We start from the raw sequence: 23,570 nt of genomic DNA, 5'->3' as shown, positions 1-23,570 counted from the left end.
CTCATTGTGGCAGAGAATTGAATACTTTGATATCACAACGGCCATTATGATTCTTTACATATGAAAAACACTAACGTGTTCGCGACTTTAAAAACAAACAAACATAAACAGAACATTACTGCATACACGGTTTTCTTTTTTTTTATAAGGAGGGTGTGAGTGCAGGGGATTTGTTGGCAAACGTTAATCTCGGGAGACGATAATGTAGCAGTGAAGCTACATCGCCTGGGCAGAGTGATATGTGAGGATAGCTGTTGTCCATGCAGCAGTCCTCCACAAAGCCAGAGAATCTAAGAGAAAGACAGCATGGCTCTAACTGCTCTGCAAGAGTTGCCGGTGATGACAATATAAATTCAGGCCGCCTTACATTTCTGGATCTTCTGTCTCTTAGTCTTCCACAAGCAGCAGAAGTTTTGAATCGGAGTTGCCTTCTACTAGGTGACCTACCATCCATGTTGACAAGCCCCACCTGTCCAAAGTGACTGGTTTTAAGGTGCCAGTGGACCGCCTTTACCCCTTCTTCCAGTTAGTATAAAGAGTTTCGCTGGGTTTAGTAGCTAAACCACACAAGAAGGCAAGGAGCTGGACTTGGTTGCCAGAAGCTATTTGCGGTGTCTAGCAAACTATTCAACCAATTTTGGGTCTAAATCTTTGAAATTTATACATAACAGGTATTCAGACGGGTGCCAAGCATTTTAATCAGTTTTGGAGCGAAAATTTGGCTGCCAAAAGGTCAAAGTTGAAAAAGTTGACCTTTGTATTCTACCAAATTCATCTGCCAAATTTAGGTCTAAAGACTTGAAATTTTAAATGTAGGTAATTTGGACATGGGTAAGACTTTGTATTTTGATTTGAGAGCAAAATAATAAATGTTAAGGGGTCAAGATTGGGGTCAAAGTTAAAAACATTGATCTCTGCGGTCTCTACGAAATTACTCAGACAAATTTTGGTCTAAACATTTGAAATCTTACATAAAGTGTATTCACACCAAGGGCAAGTTATGAAGAGTGCATAGGGTCTGAGCAAAGCTGGGCTGAACTGCTAGTATATCTATAAAAGTGAAAATGTCAGTGTGTGTGTGTGTGTGTGTGTATGTGTGTGTGTGTGTGTGTGTGTGTACATTTCCCTGGTAAATAATTGTCAATTTTCGGTCTAAGGAGTATTGAGATTTGGGAAAATCTTTTTAATCCGTTTTCAGCCAGAAATATAATTGTCAAGGTGTCAAAGTTCAACGATTTGACCTTTGAAAACTCAACTAAGCTCCTCCGTCAATTTTGGGTTTAGACACTTGAAATTTTAAACATAGGTTACTTTGACATGGATCAAACTTTGTAATTTGATTAGAGTCCAAAACAATAAATGTTAAGGGGTCAAAATTGAGGTCAAAGTTAAAAAAAAATTAACCTCTGCAGTCTACCAAATTACTCAGCAAATTTGAAATTTTACATAAAAGTTATTCAGAGATAGGACAAGCTTTTTAATCGATTTGGGTCGAAAATCTGAGCCTCCAAGGGGTTAAAGCTCAAAAGATTTTATCATTGCAGTGTCTAGCAAACAACTTAGCCAATTTTGTGTCTAAACATTTGAAATTTATACATAACGAGTATTCAGACATGCAGTAAGCATTTTAATCAGTTTTGGAGCGAAAATTTGGCTGCCAAAAGGTCAAAGTTGGAAGACTTGACCTTTGCAGATTCTACCAAATTCCTCTGCCTTGAAATTTTACATGTAGGTAACTTGGAGATGGGTAAAAACTTTGTATTTCGATTTGAGACCAAAATAATAAATGTTAAAGGGTCAAAATTGGGCTCTAATTTTTTTTTAATTGACCTCTGCGGTCTCTATGAAATTACTAAGAGAAATTTTGGTCCAAACATTTGAAATCTTACATAAAGTGTATTCACATGTAGTGCAAGTTATGAACAATACATAGGGCCTAAGCAAAGCCGGGCTAAACTGTTAATTCTATATATATTATGTATGCCTATATATATTTGTTTTAAAAAAATTGCCTCCCAAACTCCTCTGTCAGTTTTAGGTCTAAGGACATGAATTTTTATAGGGTATTCAAATCCAGGTAAAATTTTATATTTGGGTTTTAGCTGGGGAAAATCGATGCAAAACTGGGAAAATTAAAAAAAAATAGAATTTCCCGGTAAAGGTCAAATGACGTTATTACGAATATGTATGCATAACAGAATAACTATTAATTCATATTTTGATTTTTAGCCTTGGCAGCAAACATGTCTTCATAGCTGAAGCATTAACATCAAAGGAAAAAGTAAATCGTAAGCTAAACGTTTTGGTTTTGATTCTTTTTTAACTTTTTAAATCATTACTACATCTTGAATCCAATATAATATAATAAATACGAAAGCGGTATTAATCAAAATATCATATTTAAACATATTTTACGACCAGGCAATGCCGGGCAACCTGCTAGTGATAATATAATGAATATTTATAGTTAAAACATTATTTTATATTTATATTCTCCCGTGCAACGTCAGGAAACGGGCACTGCTAGTAGAATATAAATACTTGTTTTACTACATATAATGCGGAGTTTATTTATTCCTATTAATTGTTGAGCTATGCTACAACAGATTGGCGATGAGGATAAGATTCAGATTCACATGAGGAAATTCTAGTGGATTATTAAGATACATTTTAACTAACTTAAAGACTATTCAAGTGAAGCAAAGCATAACGGGGGGGGGGAATGTTTCATATCATGTTCATATCACGTCGGGGGTCACCACTGTAAGGGATGGGGGTCAACGATCATCTAATTTTGTCAAAAACTCGCCAGATCACCAAAGTTGAGCAACGTTGAGCCTGGCCAGTACCAGATGGGTGACCATTTTGGAAGGCGAGGTGCTGTATGCACTGGCAGATAAAAATACCAGGTTGAGAAACTGGCGCGGTCCATCCTTCTCTCATGCATAAATGGGCCTCTCTTAAGCCGTGGTAGGCAACCCATCTAGTGATGGCATTATGATAAAAAATACCATCGATAGCCTTGGCGAAGCATCAAGTATTTCCAGCCATTAGGAAAAAAACATGAAAGAGTCCGCGGAATTTGTTCATGTTTCACCTGCGTCTACTGGCATTGGATGAAACATTCTATTCTTTCCAAGGGGGACGTTCGTTTTTTTTGGGGAGAGGGGGGGGGTCGATGGCCATCCAATTTTGTAAAATACCTTAAGCTAGACACTCTCACCAAAATACCACATTTCACTGTGACTTGATAAGGATCCACAGTCTTTTTAAAAGAATTTTATTTACCAAAACTTATCATGAGGAGTGAGTAAATAGTGTCATCAGTGAAGATTTTGGTGGTAGAATGTGGTCGAAAAGATGAAGGCAAATAAAGATGCTGTAATAGAATTAACTACTCACAAGTGGCGTCACATCTGTTTTAACTGCGAGGAGGAGAAAAAAGAAAAAAAAAACGTCCGTTTGTAGATTCTTTATATATATGTCGCGTTAGTTTGCATATAAGGAGAAACAGCAGCTACGAGAAAGACGAGTTGGAGAGGACAGGCAGTCGAGTTTTTGACAGCTGAGAGGAAGAGAGCAGAGATGTAGAAAGTTTTAAATGGAGTAAAATTGGTAAAAATATCAGAATTGGTCAGAAGTTCTTACAATTTTTTTTTCTGCATAATAAATAAAGGGTGAATAGATTTTTGAAACATCTGTTATTAGTGTTGGGGCGATTATTCGGAATCGGGAATTGAAGATCGGAAAAAATCGGAACTTTTGAAGGTATCAGAAAAATGGGTGCCTATTTTCCGATGCTAAAAACGATTCCATTAATTGTCTTTTTTTCTTTTCTTTTTTTTTTTTTTTTTTTTTTAATTGGTTTTGCATAAAACAAAATCTGCCACTGCTGGTAATAATGATGAAATAATCAATATTTATTGATTTTAGACTACTAGTAAAACTACAATCTATTGATCCACCTCCTCATAAGTGTATTTTTATGTTTGAGAAAATATGTGCACATTTGACATGTGTTTTTACAGTAATTGGGAAAAATAACAACTTTATAGTTAAATATCTAGTGATTTATAAAGAATCGGAATCAGTATTTGTATCGGAATTAGAAACTTAGTACGGAATCAGTAATTGTATTGGAATCGGGAAAAATACTGGAATTGTCCCATCACTAGTTATTATATTTTAGAGCTTGTGTTAAAGAGCACTTTTATCCATGAAAATAGATAACCATTGTCTTTTGTTGATACTTCGTAAGTTTTCTATTGGATCTAAAACGAAAGAATAAGCCGGCCATTTTCATGTAAATATCTCCTTTGAATCTTAATGAGCGTAAGGATTCATTGGTTTTCTTTGTTGCATGTGCTGGGGCGTTACTCTGTGTAATAATAACTGTTCTTGCCCTGTGCAAACGGAAGGTCTTCCGGCCAGTTGGAAATTGCGTTCTTAATGAACTAATAACATGTAACAGGGTTTTTATTTATGCCTTCTTATTTTACTTTTTTTTCTTTTTTTTTTTTTTTTTTACTCACGTTCACCCCCTAACAAGGCATATCGCCACATAGACATAAGGTGTTACTATATTTGAGACCATACCCAGAAAGATTAACAAAACGTTAGTTTACATTACATTTGAACTTCTGCATATCATATATATATTATTCCTTAATTGGAATTCATTTTTGAGATGAGCATTATATATATTAATTTATTTTTATTTCGGACTATTATTCTCATCTTTATTAGTTGTTGTTTTTCATCTTTTATTGGTTTGTTTATTCACAACGTTTCGGTCAACTAATTCCTCTGGCCTTCGTCAGGTGGTAACCGCGACGGATAGGAACTTCGAATCTCCTAACTGCATTCTCAGCCATCACTGCCATCCGTAGTTGTTGTCGTCTCACCACATTTTTGAATCCAACCTTGATCACCCTTCGGGGCCCGTGGCGCAGTTGATAGAGATGCTGAATCTCTACGGTTCGAGATGGACATTGTCTGAAGATAGCGGTTTCAATCCCACCCAAAGCGTGCCAGAGGTTTACTTGGCTAAAATGTGGTGAGACGACAACAACTACGGATGGCAGTGATGGCTGAGAATGCAGTTAGGAGATTCGAAGTTCCTATCCGTCACGGTTACCACCTGACGAAGGCAAGAGGAATTAGATGGCCAAAACGTTGTGAATAAACAATCCAATAAAAGATGAAAAACAACAACTAATAAAGATGAGACTAATAGTCCGAAATAAAAATAAATTAATTCTGCATATCAGTACAGTTTGGGAAAAGGTGGCAGGAAGGGAATTCTGAAGTCTAGCTGATTTAAGGAAGAAGCTATTAGAATAGAAAGCCTTCTGGCATTCAGGGATCTCAGCAGTGAAGGGGTGTGATTTTGTTGCTAAGCGGGGTTGTCGGGGATATGTACGTCGAGTTCAGAGTACATTCCATTAAAATACTTATAAAATAGGCGCACGGATGTAACATTGCGCCTATGGGACATGGATTGGAGAGTCTAGTCGACAAAGCTTGATCTTCACTAGGCCCTATTATTTTATTTCCTATGATCCTAGTCCAAAACGTAACACGTCAATCCACTAGGGGACTACTTGGGAAAGGAGTCATTGTAGAACATCCATTCTTTGCTTTACTCTTTGTTGTTCAAAATGAAAATTCTTATATTCTTTTCTGTGCATCTGGTTTGACGCATACACTCGTTTGAATTAATAAAAACAAATAAGAAACCTTCTAAGCCAATCAGATGCATGCATGTGTGTTAGGAGAGAGAGAGAGAAGGAGAGAAATGGCGCGGCATAACAGAGTGAAAGAAAGAAGATATAAAAAGTGTATGAAAAGAAATGTGGAGAGAAAGAGAGTAGATAGAAAGAAAAAAAAAAGAGTAGAAAATATTAGAGAAAAGTGAAAATAGAGAAAAGAATGCGCTCAAACTAAACAAAGTTTTTTTCCTAAAAAAAAAAAAAAAAAAAAAGCTTCCCATCCGTGGAATACGTAACCATAGGATTGCTTCCCTGCTTGCTACAACTTGAAATCTAATATCAACAAGCTACTGTCATAGACTGTTCCAAAAATAATCGAATGCTGTTAATATCATTGATAAGTGTTATTATTCCCATAGTATTTCTCATCATTTGACTGACATTTATTTCCATCCCATCAAGCCTTATCCTCGAATGGCTCTTAGCCTTTGATATGTAGTAATCTCGATAGTAAAAATAAAATTGTTTTTCAACATTAAGTTCGAAGTCTAATTATTGCTATTAACTGTTTGACTGTTATGAAATCTGAGAGCTCATCATTCAAGCTCCTCGGTTTAACATTCACAGACAACATGAATTGGAACAAATACACTTAAGACATTGGCAAGGCTGTTACAAAGAAGGTTGGCTTCCTATACTGTGCTAGAAAATTACTTGCACATGACAGTAATCTGCATTTCTACAAAGCCACCATTCACCCATGCATAAAGTATTGTTGCCACATCTGGGCTAGTGCATTTGTCACTAGTTTCTCCCTCTTAAACAGGGTCCAAAAAAGAGTCTCCAATCTAATAGGGCCTGTAATACCAACCGAGCTAAAACTCCTGTCTCATTGCCGAAATGTTGCATCTCTGCGTCTGTTTTTCAGATACTTTAATGGAATATTCTCTGGCGAACTCATTGCACTTGTGCCCGTCTCAATGTACGCACAACTGATAAACAAAATCCCACCTCTTTACTGTACAGATCTCTAGATGCTGAAGAAGCATTCTACTCTGATAGTCTCTTCCCTCGAACTGTTAGACTTGTTTCTTGCTTCATTGACTGCACTGACATCCAGAAGTTCAAATGTGATGTTAACAGACATCTTGCTCATCTTATCACACAGTCTTCATGGACCAAGCAGAAGATGAAAATCTTTACTAATGAATGTAAAAGTACATTAGACGGCCGCATGGATGAAGCTTTAGAGGTTCCAATTTGGGGAAAAATTTTTTAGAGAATACCAATTTTAGAGAAACATTTTTAATGATTATTATTTTTATGTTTATGTGAAATAGTGATGTTAAATGATTAACACAGATAAAATAATTACTCCAGGAGCTTAAATTCACGAAAGAGATATTTTAATATATGTTTAAAACTGGAAGGAATGTAACAGAGTGCAGACGCGTGTATGGCAGCTATATAAAAAAGACCGAGCTGTGTGCAAGATGATGTCACAGCAAGGAAAAAGAAAATATTATAAAAAGAAGAACATGTGCGCAGACTGAGGATCACGATCATATTAGGAAATGTGGCTGAGGTCACAGCCGAGGCAAGAAATCATGTGTGGCCAGAGGAAGATGTTAAAAGCTGAAACAATGACTTGAATTTCTTTGTCTCCTTTGCAATAGAGTCTACAACGTGTTGGGTTCCTATAAGTTAACACGATTGTGACGTTACAGAAAAACATAGAATATTTGTGAATATTTGAGATTCCTTAGTAAGGAGGCAGGTTCATACTCATAGTATCTTACCATACTTTAGCTGTGGGTTATCCGAAAGATAATGCCCATTAAAACAATTCTCAGACTGAACTGAAGGCCATCACATCCAAATCAAGACAATGCCAAAAATATGGTATGTCAGTGGGTAAATATGCACTTCATGTGCATAAATTATTTGGCCAACATAAAACCATAAAAAGCTATTTTTTTTCTAATGAAACATTAGACCCAAAGATTTAAATAAAACCATAAAAATCTTGATTTTTATTATTTTTTATTAGAATCAATGGACTACACTTAAACATTATATGCAATGGCGACCATGGTTTTTTGGGGGGGTTTTCAATTTAATTCAAATTAGAAAAAAAAAAAACATGGTCGGCATTGCATCTAACGTTTCATTTTTGTTCATTGAGTTTTAAAATAAATATATAAAAAATTAAGAAAATGAAGATTTTTATAGTTTGATTTAAATCTTTTTGGTCTAATAATGTGTTTTATCAACAACAAACTAACTTTCAATAGTTTTATGTAGATCAAATAATTTACACACCTAAAGTGCATATTTACCTGTCGGAGTTATTGACAATTTGCATGTCATATTCAGATGTGCTTATCATGGAATGGTAATAAAAGAAAGACCGTTGGATATTAAAGACTGAAACTTGGTGGACAAGTCAGGTATCGACTGAAACTTTATTTGTACAAAGTATGAATTAATTACAGAAAGCATTGTGAATTTTTTCATGGGTTAGCTATTTGGAAGGAGGAAAATCACACTATATTCCAGACCGACCAACAGAGCTTCTTATAGACACTTTGCATGCATCTATTATATGAATCACGTTTGACACACCGGTTCCCGTCAGATCACCAAAGTTAAGCAACGATGAGCCTGGTCAGTATCATATGGGGGACCATTTGTAACTTCCAGGTGTTATATGTGCTCTCCGCTTATCTCGGCAGTGTTTCCAGTCGTCCTGGACTTCTCTTTGCCACTGGACTCAAGCAGTGCTGATTCAGGAGAGGTGTGGTTGTTGATTGCGCGACCCTTGCCTCACAATTACATGTGCAGCTGCCCCTACTGGGGGTATCCTTTGTCTTTCGAGATCGAACAGAGGCATCTGATTATATAAAGGGCATTTGTCAGTGTGAATGTCCAGCTAAAAGTCAAAAACTAGGAAACAAAAACCCAGAAAGTTGGTATATTCATGATCTACGTTTCCTGGATGAATAATATCTAAAATTAAAATTAAAAAAAAAAAAAAAAAAAATCATTCTTTGGGGGTCAATTGGACTGGATCACATCACAGGGGAAAGCGGCCGGGTTTCTAATCATTTCGAATCGTATCTAATCTTATTATTAAGAAGTGAACAGCATTATTAGTTTCAATGCATTAAAACAAGAGAGATGCGCTGGCTGAAGCAGAAAGAGGAATGAGGACAACGGGGTGTGGAAAAACGGGAGAAAGGGAGATAGACAGAGAGATAGAAGTTTTATTATAAAGATGTTACCCACAATATTTTAATCTGTTCTATTTTGTTTTCTTATGATCCCGGGCAACACCTGGTAGTCTTGCTAATATCAAATAATATACGTTTAATCTTCACGTTTAGCAATGTAAATGTTATTTCCCACAATTTCTTCTAAAAGAATTTTTCATTCCTCTGCCGAAGACTGATAGACAGAGCCTACGATTGAGATGCTTGGACGACTATGAAATATTAGACTTTTTGTCCATTAAAAACGGGTAAAAGTTATATCCCGTTGGCTTAGAATGAGTCCTTTATGAAAAATTGATAATAGAACATGGTTACATTTGTATTCATTTTTAATACTAATATTTTTATTACATTTCACCCCAAACAAGGCACATTGCCACTTTGACGTAGGGGGCTACTATCAGGGACATAATCTACACAGGTACTATGTGGGAAGTTGGGCAGCAAGATGTCGGTTCACGTTACACTTAAACTTCTGCTTGTCAGTACAGTTGGGGAAGCAAGGGGATTCCAAAGTGTAGCAGTTCTGCGGAAGTAACTACTAGAGTAGAAAGCTCTCTTAAATCTAGGGATCTTAACTGTGAAAGGATGGGATTTAGCTGCTTGTCAGATTTGTCAGGGTATTTAAGTCAAGGGGGTACGAGTGCTTGCAGTTTGTCGGAGCATTCACCGTTAAAGTACTTGTAGAACAGGCAAAGGGATGCTACATTTCGTCGATTGGACAGAGGCGGAAGCTTAGATGACAGTTCAGGACCTATCAGGTTGGCGACTCTCTTCTGAACCTTGTCTAGGAGTGAGAGTAGAAGCAGATGCACCAGCCCAAATATGATAATAATACTTCATACATGGGCGAATGGTGACCTTATAGAGATACAGGATACTTTCGGGCATTAGTAGCTTTCTAGCACGGTAGAGAGAACCTACCTTCTTCGCAGCAGTCTTGGCAATGCTCTCAATATAATTGTTCCAACTCGTGTTTCCTGTGAACATTAGACCGGGGAGTTTAAAAGATGTACTTTCAGAAAAAGAGTCTTTGGCCATTGCTATTGGTGGTAGGGAAGGTTTCTTTTAATTATTAAAGAAAACAAGTTTAATTCCTATTAATCCTTTACCGTGCATCGAATGGATACCGTAAAACTTAGTTTTCTACACTTTATCATAACAAAATTATATATATTAATACGATGTGCGGCAAAATCATGTTGACACACCGGTTCTTGCCAGATCACCAAAGTTAAACAACGTTGAGCCTGCCCAGTACCAGATGGGTGATCATTTGGGAAGGCGAGGTACTGTATGTACCGTGAGGTAAAATACCAGGTTGAGAAACTGGCACTGACTATCCTTCTCTCGAGGGTAGATAAGACTCTCTTAAGCTGTGGTAGGCCCCCCCCCTCATCTAGTGAGGGCGTCATGATAAAAAATACCCCTGATAGCCCTGGCGAAGCATCAAGTCTTTAGCTATAGACAAGATTTGAATTACACTACAAACCAGTGTAGTTAGTTCAATCTCGGCTACGGCCACACTGGATGGATGGATCATAAAGGTCCACACAAAATTTCAATTAAATCGGCCCAGTAGTTTTCAAGGAATCGTAGAACAGACACGCAGACAGACTTAGAGAAAATATATATTAGAAGATACGTCCATTGAACCTACATGTTTAAAAATGAAAATTCTATTTCAAAGTAAAGTGTGACCGATGTAGAAACGCATAGACGCATCTTATAAACAAAACGATTTCCCCCACCCCCGTTTCCTTATGTTTGTCCTCCAACTTTGATTTGATTTTTTTTTTTTAATATTATACATTTTACTTTCTGTGCAGCATTATCTCGTCTTTATTTCATTTATTTTACTTTTCTGGTTTAAAAGAGACAGACAATTAATAAATTTGTTTGTTTATGCCAAAAGGAAAACTTACATTCTTAAAAGATTTAGCATAAGTAAAAAAATTTTTTAAAAATGGTTTCTCTTAAAAATTTATCATGATGAAAAAAATTTAGTCAGATAAACGTTAAAAAACTAAAACAGAAAAACATTTTTTTAATATAACCGAAAAAAAAAACAAAAAACAAAAAAAAAAACAACAAATATATTACATTTAGAAAATCAGATCTTTTTTGAAAAAAAAAAAAAAATTATGGATTTAAATTGCATTAATAATGGAAAATTGCTCACAATTCATACATTAATATTTAACACCTTCTGTTTTGATGTATCCTTACATTTCTAATGAACTGGGAGACCAGAGTTCAATCCTTGGTTGAGTCATATTGAAGATTTAAAAAATGGTTCTTGATGCCCTCCTTGCTAAACTCTTAGCATTACAAAGGAAAGATCAAGAGCAAATGGAGTAATCTTGACTCCACCCCCTACACTTTAGCGTAATAGCTAATTAAAAAGGAGCCTGCTGGTCGCTCTCAGCTATAGTCGACCATAAAAACTACCTGCATCTCTATAAAAGACTTTGCCTGATGGTGTGTCATCAGGTTTCGGTTTGGAACAGCATTTTTACCAGCAAACAAGCAGCGATTGAATGCAACAAAAGCAAATATGCTTAAAAAATTTGGAGATGAGGATAAACAATGCATCTTATTTGCATTATATATACTAGTGGGATCTGTGGAAATTCCACAGGGGACTCATTCATAGGTAATATATTGTGCACTTCAATATGATATTTTAATTCTTGCAGAGTTCCTATATATTATTATAGAGTTAATGTTCTATCGATTTTCATATGTTATAAAGTTACGATTTCAAAAATAAAACATATATCCATATGACTTGGGTTTATCAGCCTGAATCAAAACCGAATCCCAAACTTATGAACATATATGTATATATATATAATATATAAAACTTTAATTCCTTCAGCTATAAGTGAAACCGAAAGCAAAATTAAGAATTCTTAGTAAAATTATTTATAAAAAAAATTAAATGGCTTGAGTGCCATCAGCTATAATCGAAACCGAAACCAAAACTTATGAAGAATTCTCGGTAAAATTATGTATTACAAGAAATGGAAGTACATAATTAAACAACTTAGATGTAAGTGTGACACAGAAAATAACACACACGCTATCGTATTAATATATAGATTAATAGGATAGTCGTGTGTTATTTTGTGTGTCAGGCTTACATTTTTTTCTTTCTAGTGACTGTCGTTTTATTGTTATGGCCTTCCATTTCTTGTAATAGAGCGAAATGGGAGGAAAAGGACGTTTTTATTTTTATTTCTTTTTTTATTCTGTGAAGTCTTGACGTCCTTTCCCCCTCTATGTCTGGAGTCTAAAAATGTCACTTAACCCCCAACCCCTCCCGTTTAAATTTAAAGTTTTATTTTTATAAAAAATATATATTTTTTTTTTCAATTTCCCTACTTGAGAACCAGACGCTTTCAGTGGTACACAAACTTTATTACGTCACCTGCCGAGGATAATTGGGCCTTAGCGATAAATTGTCAGAAACATTAACATGTTGGGTGTAGCGACTATGTAATATTTATCTATATAAATAAAAATATTATATTTTGCTCTTTTTATAGAGCACTCTTAAAAACCTCGTTTTAATTCATGAGTTTTCCCTCTTGAATACATTTAACTTGGTGTGTATATATATATATATATATATATATATATATATACACACACATATATATATATATATACATACATATATTTTTTTTCTTCATAAGTTTTGGTTTCGGTTTTGATTCAAGATGATGCACCCAAGTCATATGGAGATATATATATATATATATATATATATATATATATATGTGTATATATATATATATATATATATTTGAAACCACAACTTTATAATATGTGAGAATTGGTAGAAAATTGATTCTATAATAATATATATGAAATCTGCATAAACTGAAATATTCTATTTAAACGTATTTTACGACAAGGCTACACCAGGTGTCCCTGCTAGCTTAGATAAATACATTTGCAGTTTTAACAAAAGAGCTACAATAATATCAGAGCATCTCAATTTACGCTGAACAGCTGCACAATGCAAGCCTCAATGAAAGAGCCCGCTGTAAAATTTCCACAAGTGCTGCTTTGTTTGGACTACTGTTCTCATCTGAAGCGTTATTTTTTAGACAATGTAACCGCCATCTAGCCGCACTAATAAGCTGTGATATAGCGAAACAGTACGGTATGTGGATGACATATATGAAATAATATATATGCATAGTCGTCCACATGACTATGTATACATGATATTTAAATTAACATTGCAATAGTTTGAGCTTCGATCGATTACTTCAGTTGCACAAAAAATACCGGAAACTAAATCTGCAGGGCTACAACTATATAATTATAACTTATTATATTCTGTATTCTTAGTCCAACAAATTGAGCTTCCGTAAAATCGAGGGAATTGCTGAACAAATATTTAGTGTCAATTAAAATTTTAAAAAATATGTATACTCCAGCACTAGTAATGGAGTATTGAATTTCTCTCTCTCTCTCTCTATATATATATATATGTGTGTGTGTATGTATATATAGAGAGTACATACCAATATTTTCAAAAAAAAAAAAAAATTAAAGTTTTTCACATGTCTGAATATCCTATATACCAAATTTCAAGTATGTAGATTAAAAATTTCGTAAGTATATAGGTTGAGAGGTACCCTCACACACACATATATCTTAACTTTCATAGAATATAAGATATATATATGTGTGTGTGTGTGTCTTATTTGTAGTATTCCGAATTTTACTGGGTTTATATAATTCACTAATCGTTCATATACCAATAAATTTTAAGCCAAAAAGAGATGACTTAAGCTGTAAGCTACAAAATTATAATATTTCATAATTGAGCATTCATATATTGTTTTAACAAAAACAAGACTTCAAAGAATGGGTTGATAGCAAAAAATAGTGTATTTCATCGTTAGTCACAATTGTTTCAAGACTATTCGGACAAATCCAAACATTATGTCGTTTGAAAATGTTCACAAGAACAGCCTTTCTTCAGACTTATTGAATAAAAAACACTTTAACAATAAAACATTATGAAAATCATTTCCCTTATGTTTTAATAGGTTAGCCTAGTTTTAATTGGATTTGTTTAATTAATAAATCAATCATAAATGCATATTAGGAATTTACCAAACCTAGAAACATCGAACGGCTTGAGTTACTTACCTTTCATCGTTATGAATAAATATTAGGATTTTGGTAACTTATAATTTCAACTAAACCTTTAAAATTTCGAACGTACAGAGTTATCTCCCTTTCTACATCTAAAATATCCGATAATCATAAATCTTAATAGGAAAGAACGAAAGAAAATGAAAAAAATAGATTGAGATCCTTAATTTTAAATGAAGACTGAGACTGAACTAAGTACAAAGTAATGTTAAATTTCCTTTCCTTATTGAATAAGTTTTAAACAAAAACTTTTAACTCGCATAAATAGGTTAGCCGATATTTTTGTAAATGAACAAAGCAAATTTCAGATACTAAACTAATATAAAATCGCAACAACTTAGTTAACTAGTCCGGATTAAAAAAATAATTTACATTAAATAAAGAAATAAAGAAATTTAATTTAAGAAATCAATGAATAGTATTAATAAAACATACTTTGCAAGTATGAGATATAGGTAAAATAATTTCGCTTGTTTTCTTTTCCTTATAAAAGAAATGGTTCGCATAATGTTTTATTGTTAAAGTGTTCTTTATTCAATAAGTCTGAAGAAAGGCTGTTCTTGTGAAAATTTTCAAACGACATAATGTTTGGATTTGTCCAAACAGTCTTGAAACAATTGTAACTAACGATGAAATACACTATTTGTTGCTATCAACCCATTATTTATTATATATATATATATATATATATATATATATATATATATATTTATATAATCCCAGGCTAATATTTTCCAGAAGCAAAGCACCCAATGAAATTTTAACAAGGTTAATACAAGAGTATTTAATACTGAAGTTGAGCGAGATATTTTTATTCGTTTTACATAAGCAGTAGTATGTCACTACACATTCATGAGTATCTTTTGGTCAGCTAGTTACTAGTAACTATAGATCGTTTCAGGCGATGTTATTTATACAAAAGTTTAGTCCAATTAGGACTAAGCTTTTGTATATATTTTATAGTCCGTGATCAGACTAAGCTTTTGTTATAAGCAACATCCCCTGAAGAGGTCCCTAGCTACTAGTAACTGGCTGACCAAAATATGCTCATGAATGTGTAGCGATATTTTATGCTCGTGTAAAACGAATAATATATATGTATATGAGAGAGATGGTAGTAAGATTTGAAAATATAAATGGCTAATACACAGAATTTTTCACATTTCATCCTCATGATGATTCGTCAAGCTATTGCATGGAATCAGTGTTGCTTCGTGCTTTCATATGTTCCTGTGGTACTGGATTTGCTAGTCAGACAATCAGATTCTTCATTATTCACACACCCATTTGTCGTAGCCAATGGGCGTGCATTTTTGAGGCAACGATATAGATTGGCATCTAATCCACCTTCCAACAAACTACAGCATTCTCCTCACACACACACACACATACACACATATATATATATATATATACACACACACACACACATATATATATATACACACACATATATATATATATATACACACATATATATACACACACACACACACATATATACACACATATATATATGTAAACGAAGGGTATTCAAAAAGTAATTCATCGTTTTTTATTATGTCCAAATGGATCAGAGGAGATTGTAAATTGCATGTTATGATGACTGAACTTATGCATTTATGGCCTGAAAGTTTTCCTTCTCCGTTGCTGATATTGACTCTAAGAAAGCAACCTCTATCTTAGACGTGCGTCAGAAGCAGAGATGCGTAATTGAATTCCTTGCAGAAGTGCATATGACAAAGTGCGCTGTGGGTCACCCATATACAGTCATCGTTCATCACTGGAAAAAGTGCATTAAAGATGGTGGTGACTATGTGGAAAATTAAATTTTTAAGCATTAAAGGTCGCCTGTTTTAATGGTACCATTCTTGTCTTTGTAGCTCTTTAACTGTTTTTAGTTAAAACAATCGGAGTCTTTACTTTTGACATGACTCTTGTATGACAAAGTGTGCTTCAGATGTCCATGCCTTGCCATCGTTCGTCACTGGCAAATATGCTTTGGGAATGGTGGTGACTATGTAGAAAAAAAAATGCTGGACCACAAAAGGTCGCTTGTTTTAATGTTATAACTTCCATCTTTGTCATTCTTCAACATTTTAAATTAAAAAAAAATAGGAGGTATTACTCCTCGAATGACCCACGTCTGTATGTATATATATATATTTTGTGGAAATCTAATTTGTTTCATTATAGTATATACCACTCCTTATTTAAGAAGCGAAATGTAATTACAGAGCAATATAGTGAATGAATGGCAAAAGTCTATATGCCAAAGTTCATGATCTTGACTATTCCTGTAATTTAGTTGACATTTACAATTCTTACCAGTATCTGTTTCGTAGCACAAAATCAATCACTTAATTATTATATCAATCAGTGAATCTATTTTGCCCTTAGAAGAAATAGCAACAATCAATCCATAAAAAGAAAAAGTGCGTTTTGACATGACCAAAATCTGAAAATTGGAAGAGAAGCTGTAAATACCTTATGTTTCCATAATGCCATTTTGAATTTTTTGTTTCCTTTTGATCCTTATGGTTATAACATGGTCAACATGATGAACTTTGTAATATGGACTTTTGTCATTCATTCACTATATATATGTCTATAAATCCAGCTGTAGTTTTTTTTAACAATTTTTTAAAAGGTTGAAATGTCATTTCTCCATTTTTTTATCCTCCTTTTTTAGAGAGCCCGCAACTTTTAGTTTTTTGAAGGCTCAGTCTTTTCCTTTTGTTTTCTATGGCGTCGAATGGTACAGGGTCGCCTAACGAAGTGTCCTTGACTGAAACAGATGGCTGTTTGTAGCGATCAAATGTAACTGTTTAACCTCGAATAAATTATAATATATATATATGTGTGTGTGTGTGTGTGTGTGTAAAATATATTGCCTTCTATTCTAAACAAAAGAAATATGAAAGAAATCTAATTGCATATTTTTTTCTTCGTTTGTCTTGTTAATCTCTTTATTCACTAAATCATTTTGTTTTTATATATATTTTTTTTAATTCCCTTAATTTCTGTCATTAGGAAAACTATTTTTCATTTGCATGAAAAAAATATTTTGCTTTTTTTTTTTTTTTTGCTTCAATATTTCATTTTTATAAATCTGTTCGCTAATGTATACTATTTTTTTCTTTCTCTTAGTACATATTTGTACATGCGTCCACACATCTTTGAAAGAAGTTCTGTCCATCGGCCCATCCATCATTCTGTCACACTTTAGTTTTAAAATATCATTTACATCACTAAACGCGTAGATTGTATGGGCGTATGTTATTTTTTCTGAGGTGTCCAAATACATGTATAATAGGCTCTCTCGGTCTGCCATGCTTAAATTTGGAAATGCATTTCAGTTGATCAGTAAAGGGTTGTTTTTTTTTGTTTTGTTTTTTACACAGTGATCACCACTTATCAAGGCCCGGAAGCCACTCAGGGATAAGGGTTATTGCAAGTACATTACGTTAGTGTGGAGATTTGATGAAGTGTTTACTTAAGGGGGCGGTTCATTAGGAATTTGTTAACGTTGGACTTGAACACATCCAAGTTGTAGTCCGGTGGGAAGCAGGCAGACGGAACAGAGTTCCACAGGCGTGCAGTTCTAAGAAAGAAGCTGTGTTCATGGAATCCGCGTTTAGTTTGAAATAGCATTTTCGTCGGTCTGTCACATTTAAGTTTGACAACTTTTTATGAGAATATCTCTATACAAAGCATGAATTCACTTGATCTAAGGAGCTAACAAGAATATGAGTTGATTATTGCAAAGACAGGAGGAAAACAGTCAGAGATTTCACAGACCTACAGTGATTGAACAAAAGGGACTGGACTAGGAAGCTGTATTATAGTGCGGTATCAAAACATTGAATTGATGGAGACTACTAGACCAACGAGTCAAATGAGCTGGAACAAAGGATGCAGGAAATAGATCCGGCTGTTGTGAAACCACATGCCATAATCTATATACCTATCAAGTTTTTTTTTTCTTGCTCTAGCGTTGATATTAAAAGCCTACTTTTTCTATTTAAAAATTATTAAAACAAACTTCTTCATGTACTCAGAAATGGATATGCGAGCGACTACATAAAGGTTAACTAATTTGCATATCTCTTTGTAAAACGATAGTTAATAATTTAGTTAATCATTTTTTCATAGTTTCTTATTAAATGATTCTATTTCTGCATTGTTTCTACATAATTGCGTAGAATTTAAGATTAAAACGTACTAACACATGAAAATAATTTTATATCTATCTGTGTGTGTGTCCGTGTTAGTGTGTACGAAAAGTTTCTACCAAACTCCTCTCTGAGTAACTATTCAGAGAGGAGTTTGGGAGAGACTTTTCGCACACACCAAGTTAAAATTTGATATATAGTGTATTTGGACCTGTATCACACTTTCGATTTGTTTTCCATACAAAGCATGAATTCACTTGATCTAAGGAGCTAGCAAGAATAGGAGTTGTTAATTTTTTTTTTTTTACACAGTGGTCACCACTTATCAAGGCCCGGAAGCCACTCAGGGATAAGGGTTATTGCAAGTACATTACGTTAGTGTGGAGATTTGATGAAGTGTTTACTTAAGGGGTGGTTCATCAGGAATTTGTTAACGTTGGACTTGAACACATCCAAGTTGTAGTCAGGTTGGAAGCAGGCAGACGGAACAGAGTTCCACAGACGTGTAGTTATAAGAAAGAAGCTTTGTTCATGGAATCCACGTTTTGATTTAGGCACAGATAAAGAGTGACGGAAATTTTTCACAGTGGATTCAGCTAGACGGGTGTTTTTCATAAAAGATTGGCGAGGGGGGACCAGAGATTGGAGTTCAGACGAGCACCTGCCATGGAAATAACGATAAAACAAGGATAGGCTCGCAACGTCTCTTCTGTGGGAGAGAGGTTGCAGGGTAGAGAAAAGGGCATCCCCCACTAAGCCACAAAGTCTATTTTGTACTCTGTCAAGGCAGGATAGGCTATTTTTAGCAGCTCCTGCCCAGATATTGCAGCAGTATTCCATCCTTGGACGTACTTGGCTTTTATATAGATAGAGAATTGCAAAAACCGGAGAAGAACAGTCAGCAAGAAGAGACTTTCACAGGCCTACTGTGATTGGAAAGAAGCTACTGGACTAGGAAGCTGTATTATGGTGAGGTATCAAAACACTGAACTGATGAAGACCACTAGACCAACGAATCAAATGAGCTGGAACAAAAGAAGCAGGGAATAGATCAGGCTATTCTGAAAAACATTTGCCATAATCCATATACTATAAAGTTAAGTTTTTTATTTCTTGTTCTGGCGTTGATATTAAAAGCCTACTTTTTCTAATTTATTTTATTTAATTATTTGTGGACTATTTAATTAAATAAAATAAATTATACAAATTACTAATCTAAAAAAAACAACAAAAAAAAACTCCAAATTACTTCAATAATATACCATTCGACAATAGAAGAACAAACATATATATGTGCATTTATACGACCAAAAAATCCAACCTTGATTGCTGTGAGCAGTGTGTATTTATTTGCTCCCCCATCGAGCAAATTAGGCACAAGGCTGATTTTTAATGTGAGGAGTGAAGGGGAAATGGGGACCAGCTCCCCGAGGAGTAGGGGAGCTGGATAGGCCACAGAGCGCTAGGAACAGTGGATAGAGATGCGGAATATCTATGATTCCACGTGAGCATTGTCAAGAGGTAGCGGTTTCAATTCCACCCAAAGCCGGTCAGAGGATTAGGTGGCCAAACCGTAGTGAGATGACAACAACTATTGAAAGCTGTGGATGCAGTTTGGAGATTAGACATTCCTATGCCATCACAATTAATCACCCAATGAAGGCCAGAGGAATAATTAGCCGAAACGTTGTGAATAACCTACTTTTTCTATTTAGAAATTATGAAAACAAACTTCTTAATATTCTCAGTCATGGATATGCGAGCGACTTTCATATTTCTTTGTAAAACGAAAGTTAATAATTTACTAATTTTTTATGGTTTCTTATTAAATGATTGGCTTCATTTAATAAAACGCTTAATTCTATTTCTGCATTGTTTCTACATAATTACGTAGAATCTAAAATTAAAATACTCTCGCACACAAGAATATAATTTTATATCTATCTATCGATTTATCTATCTATGTTGGTTTGTGCGAAAAATCTATCGATTTATCTATCCTTGTTGGTTTGTGCGAAAAATCTCTACCAAACTCCTCTCTAAATGTTCGGTCTACAGAGTTGAAATTTAATATATAGTGTATTTGGACCTGTGGACACTTAATTTGCTTTTTAGACAGCAAAAATTGCTGCTAGGTGGTCAAAACTGAAAACAGTTGAACTTGGTAGGGTATAATCCATTACTCGTACTGTTACTTTTGCACATGCGCAAAAATAAGCATTCATAGCTCAAACGACGGTAATGACGCTGGAGAGATAAATAACGACTAAGGCAGGAGTGCTAAACGTTTTGGTTTCGATTATATCAGGTAGTATCCACGTCACATTTTTTTCATAACTGTTGAAATCATTACTATATATTTGACTAGCGGGGGGTACCCGGCGTTGCCCGGGTGTTTCGAGGTGTGTGTGGTTTTGGGTAAATCCAAACAAAAGAATAATAAAAAATTGTTGCTCGGGTGTTTGTTTCCGGGGGCGGGGAGGGGGGAGTTAAAAATAAAAGTTTTGGTAGCTAAGTAGGAAGGATCGAATCCGAAGCCTTGTTGTAAAATAAAGTGTAAGAAAGAAAAAAAAAGAAAAAAGTGCGACGTTAACAGCTCGGCGACCAAGAAATAGTAACGGAAACATGTTTGAATTTATTTAAGTACCAGAAAGATGATTTAGTACGTAGTGTTTGTATCTGCATTGCTTCTAATATAATCTGTCTGTTTTGCGCAAGACTTCTGCCTCATATGAGTCTGGGTCAAAAGTAATTTGCTGATGTGACCCATAGTCCCGATTTGCGTTTCCGTTCAAGGAAGTACCAAAAATGTCTTCCTGGGACTGTTCATAATGTCCCCATTGTCGACTTCTTTATCTGGTTGCAACTGATGTTTTATTATGCCTAACGGAAGTCTATTTTACTGGCATATTGTAAAAAAAATTGTATTGTCCAAAAAGTGAAAGATTGTTATATACTCAACTAATGAACGCGATGTGCTTGTTGCTTGACTTTTGATATTTGATCGCCTTTTAAACTGAAACAAAAATGACGCAATTCAGTTTGTTTTTAATCCCCCACCCCACCCCTCGCTGCTACTGACCAAAGAAATTATTTCAACGTTTCAAATACTGAGTATGAGTTTACTACTGTATGTAACGATTTAGCATATATTTGACGGGAGTAAAGTTTAAGGAAATGCAAACAGCGGACGTTATTTTGGAAACGAAATAAACCGGAAATGATTTTTTTTTTTTTTATTTTGCAAAAAAAAAAAAAAAAAAAAAAATATGGAAAGAATCAGAGTTCCTTTAGGGACCAATTTTTTGAGGGAAAAATGACATTGTTGATGTTTCCACTAAGCCGTTTCTGGTAAACAAATGAACTATTTATTCCCCCCCCCCCCGGGAAAACAAAAGAAACCAAATTTTTTCAATTTAAATTTTATCTATGTTTTTTGCGCGAAAAATTAAAAGAATTACTAAGTTTGCATGGCAAAAACTGTAAAAAGAAATGCCACATTATAAGTTATGTTTTCATTGTCCTCCCTCGCTGGCGAAGAAATGAAACTAAATTTACGTTTTTATTTTTTTAAGCGAAATAATTGAAAGGAAGGAAGTGTTAAATTCCATTCCAGTTTTGTAGGCAACTGTGTTCTTAGCACGGAAATACAACGGAATCTAGTTTAGTAAATGGAAAACGTACATAAACTTAATGAATTAAAGGGTGTTTAAAATTCCATTGTAGGTGTTTAGGTAAAAAAAAAAAAAAAAAAAAAAGGCTACGGTAGGTAACCACTACGCCACGGAGCACTGCAACTGAGTTTAGGGATTTTATGTAACTTAACATAAAAGAAGTGAACGGTTGCATAATGCAATGTGATATGAAAGTTCGTTTACCTGAATATCGGCTGCTAAGTTTTAATCGATGAGGGTACGCTGTAAGAGAAACAAACGTGTCATAATTAAAGTTGGATACGTAAGTAAGAGTTGGAGACGAACTGAGTTTGTAGTAAAACATGGAATCCAAGGTTAGTTCGTTTCGGTTTTGTTTAGTAAACGCGATGTTCTATGTGTAAACTGAAGTCGTATTGCAGAACACGAATTTCTGTAAGAGAGAGTTTGAATAGTATGCTATGCAATTTGTTGAAGTAGTATAAATGGTAATTAAGCAACGTAAAAGTAATCGTGGGATAATAATTAATGTTTGTGGGAATGTCGGTATCGGTTAATTCTGTGGTGCGTGGTGCGTTTCACCCAATAGGAAGCATAGAACGGAAAGGCATGGTAAAATTCCATTCCAGTTTTTTAAGCAACTACGAAATAAAGGAAACCCAAACCGGTGTTCCTTCATAACTGTCCCTTGTGAACGAACCGGAAACAGTGTAAGTGGTGGCGGGGGAAGGAGAAATTAGAGAGAAAAAATGTTACTACTTCCATTGATTTTAATCGAGTATGGCATTGAACTCTCAGCAGAAAAAATATAGGAATCTACGATTATCGAGGGAGTGCAGAGGTAATATGCTTATAACATCTCAGATATTGTGCTGCAGTTTGTGTATATTACATTTGCATGAAATGTTTTGATTTTTAATCATATTAAGGTCAAAATCATAGGGGGAAAAATGAGTTCATTTTATATATATAGGGATATAGGGATAATAATCACAATCTTTATTTAAAAACTATACATACACATTCCTAAGACAACCCAGCGGTTCCATTGTAATGGAACAGCCTTCTGTGGCAGATAAAAAACAACACAATCAGCGTATGATGGAAGGGGGAAAAACAATAAGAAAAAATGAACACCAGTTAACGGGCAGTGTCTTTGCTCTAATGTCCCTGTTTATGGAAGAGAGGAAGGGGTGGGCTTGTAGGGTGATGGAGTGGCGGTGTTCATTTTTCCATTTTGTTTTTCCTTCTTCCATCAGGCGCTAATGAATTGTGTTGGTTTTTATTAGCCACAGAAGGCTGTTCCAATACAATGAAACCGCTGGTCTGGAATATGTATGTATATTTTTAAATAAATATATTTTAGCTCTCACATTCGCGATCGAGCACTTTATTTAATTTCTTTTTTCATCGCATTCTGAGACCTCATTTGTTGATAATTAATAGATAGTTGGCTCTATACTAATAAATAAGAATGTTGTAGGAATTAAAATATAATATTTATGCATATTTTACGATTGGGCAACGCCGGGCGGTCTGCTAGTAGTATTTAGAAAAAAATAGACAGAGACTAGCAAC

At 34.6% G+C, this 23,570-nt stretch overlaps 1 protein-coding gene across 3 annotated transcripts in view; it reads right to left on the bottom strand.

Moving 5' to 3' along the window:
- Nucleotides 1–23,570, bottom strand: part of LOC145293760 (uncharacterized) — a 631,027-nt gene that overhangs the window by 146,476 nt on the left and 460,981 nt on the right. For 2 of the 3 annotated variants that reach the window (XM_080140268.1, XM_080140269.1), the window contains one exon: nt 22,218–22,256. The exons of the other annotated variant lie outside the window; for it this stretch is intronic. The gene's annotated coding sequence lies outside the window, so the exon portion shown is untranslated. The remainder of the gene's footprint in view (nt 1–22,217; nt 22,257–23,570) is intronic. 3 annotated transcript variants of the gene reach the window in all.

Source organism: Euprymna scolopes, chromosome 15 (genome assembly GCF_053919585.1).
Source record: "Euprymna scolopes isolate OS-2025 chromosome 15, ASM5391958v1, whole genome shotgun sequence".
NCBI classification, from domain to species: Eukaryota; Metazoa; Mollusca; class Cephalopoda; order Sepiida; family Sepiolidae; genus Euprymna; species Euprymna scolopes.
The sequence above is the reverse complement of the archived record's forward strand: the minus strand, read 5'-3'. Positions and strand labels throughout refer to the sequence as shown.